Raw genomic sequence first — 3,273 nt, forward strand, 5'->3', positions numbered from 1 at the left:
TCTTCCTACTACTCCTAAACGTTTCTACTGATTAAGGGATCAAATGAAGAAAGCGTGCGTTCTTTATTTAGAGTGAGCCAGGTCGAAGGGGGTCTACTGCAAGAATAGGACAGACTCGGCTGACGCAATGCAGGGGCGATTGGAGATAGCAAGGAGATGCCTTCGTTCTGTACTAAACATATTTGGCCCTTATTAAGAGCAGTAATAATGTTTGTATAAGTATCAGCATAGTTCCGTCAGACAAGTTATATGTACTTTTGACTATGGCGAAATTTGTTGAAGCGTCCCGATAACAAAGAAAAGCGGCAGAATAGGACCAATCAGAACAGCATTTTTTAGTCTCACCGCAGAAAAAAAAAAACTTAACTTCAAGTAATAAGGGTTTTCTGACTGTCGCCGCTCTAAATGACTGTCATCAAGCTGATTGAGTTAGCAGTTCGCATCTGAAAGCTAGCGTCTTTCTGTAATTGTCAGCCGTAGGGTCGTCAGTGAAAGAACAAAAATGTCAGGAGCATCTTTGACAAAATCTTGACATCTTTGACTTTAAAAAAAATTATCACAAAAATACCCTGACTTTATCACCCATTTCTTTAGTTTCTTACAGTTGTTATGGTTCAAAGGTTTGATTAACAACAGAAAAAGAAGACCTGACAATCGTGCTCACACTTCTTACTTTAGTAAAGCTATAGAGAAGGGAAATGTGCACAACTTTTAATTTCTTAAACACACACGCACACACACACATACACACAAACACACACGCACACGCGCGCGCGCGCCCGCACACACACACCCACGCACGCATGCACACACCCACGCATGCCCAAACGCACGCACACACACCACACGCACACACACACACACACACACACACGCACGCACACGCACATGCACATGCACATGCACACGCACACGCACGCACGCACGCAAACAAGCAAGCAAGCAAGCTTAGAAAAGTAAAAGGAAAGCGAGGAAGTACAAAGCAAACAGTTATAACATAAAGAGAGAGATAAAAGGAAGGCAGGGATGTTAACCAGTCAAGAGTCCGGTTGGCTACCCTACGCTGGGGAAAGGAGAAGGAGAATAGAAAGAAGGGAGAGAGGTAGGGGGTAGAGAGACATGCACGGACAGCACTACAGAGTCAAAGGCGCTTGCACAAGACAGACGTTCTTAAAAAGCACAAAAGGGCCTTCACTAACAGATAACATACAATACGTAATGGACCTGCATTCAGTATTCTTCATTGTATATTCGGTCTCGAAAACGGATGAATTGATCACAGCTGTCGTTTGCAGAGTTGAACACGATTGCAGAAATGTCTGTTCTATTCAAGTTGGAATCGAGACACGAGACACAACAGGAACGTAGCTTCGAAACGGGACAGCATTTGGATACAAAAAGACGGGAATGTACATAAAAAAGAAAAACACACACACACACACCCGTACGCATAGACATATGGGCGGGGTGGCCCCCTTCCTCTTACGGCTTAAAACAATTTTTCAAGGAACGTGTGCTCTCTTGAAATATAAACGCGCTCGCAGCGACATCATTCCCCTGAGCTTTCATGTCTAAGCCTTTCGTAAGCGAATCCCGGGTTCATTATCAGCAAAATACAGCCCGAAAAAAAAAAAAAACTACATGCGATTGTATGGGCGCAGCATCGGGATTGCTTCACTGATTAGCTATACTCCGTCGCTTTTACTGCAAACCGCACTTTTCAGCTAGGGATGAACGCGTTTCACAGACATTTCGAGCGAGTCCCAAGCAACGTGATGAGGATAAGAATGTTCTTATAAGACTTCGCTCGATGGGCCATTAGCTGGATTAGGAAGTGGGGGGGGGGGGGGGGGAAGGGGGGAGGAGGGTCGCGTTCAGAGATGTCCCAAGAGTGGCGCGTGCTTTGCAAAAGCCTAGAGCTGAGTCCAGGAACACCCTGCCCGAGTCTGCCGATCGGGTCACCGTCCTAATCGATTCCTCGTATAGGACGACACTCGGAGCGCCCTCAGGTAGTGGTCCCCGCGATGAGCGTCGCATTGGCACTCTCGACAGACACGAGCTATGGTTCCGGTTACGGCGCAAATGCCATTGGAGCCAACACCTCCGATGTTCTTGGAGCTGTTGCTCGAGCATCCGTTTAATTCCAACTGCAATACGCAGCTGCTCAAATAAGTTGTTTTATGTTCCAGTGATGCACGCTGAAGATAAGTTCTATTTTATAACCGTTATAATTAATGTAGGTGAGGGCCTTCGAGCACGTTTCTTGCGCAAGATTCCACCACCGCAGCTGTATACTAACTCCTAGCCGACCTCCGCACAGTATAACTCGGCGCGAGGAGTAAAAATAGTGAACTACTGGTTTAAAAAACCGGGCCTATAGTTGGTTATCGAATCGAATGAAGTATATGTGAGATAATGTTTACAGTATTGTCAATAATACTAAGTGTCAGAGCAAATACGGGGCCCCGACATGTGCATGTGTTGCGTTGCAATTACATTTAATATCGACCATGCTGTCGCAAGCCGGGATTCACCACTGCGGAAAACAGTTGCGGAACTCCCCTCAGCAGCTTCGCGATAAAGTAGTGATGATAATAAATTAGCCGGGCTAACCTCATAACTTCTCATTTGTTTCCTTCAAATCACCGCGACGTATGAGATATATGTCCAAACAACCTGGATTCGAGCTGTTAAATTGTCCAAAAAGATCAGCTAATTTATCGATGTTGCCCCGTCCTACCCGTACACGCTTATATACGCGCTGCGAACGGGTCGGGCTCGTTCAACCTACCCCATACACATAGACAGAGAGTTGGGCTAGTTGGATATTATACAAAGACATGTTCCAGCACGTAAGAAAAATATCATATCGGACAGAAAAAAAAAACAATACGTGCGCCCGAACGCAGAAGTTGAATACCCAATAAAAGGCAAACTCAAAATACGAAATTTTCTGTAGGCTCGCAAACACAATGAGGTTCTTCCGGAAATTTGAGGAATATACCAACACAAACTGCAGTGTAACCTGAAGAACTTCGATGGTTTTCAAAAGATATAGCAAACACAAACGCATGAGCAAACGGCTCTAACACAATCGCTTCTGGGTGACTTTACCCACTCTGAAAGAAGTTACACGGGAACGAACAAATAATTTTGTGCGTATTCACTGTACCGAATTTGATCACCTTTCTTACATATATATATATATAACGCGAAAGACGAAGCACGTAACTGACACACTAATACAACGCGCAAGACAAAGCACGTAACTGA

The sequence above is a fragment of the Dermacentor silvarum genome, chromosome 9 (genome assembly GCF_013339745.2).
Source record: "Dermacentor silvarum isolate Dsil-2018 chromosome 9, BIME_Dsil_1.4, whole genome shotgun sequence".
Lineage (NCBI taxonomy): Eukaryota > Metazoa > Arthropoda > Arachnida > Ixodida > Ixodidae > Dermacentor > Dermacentor silvarum.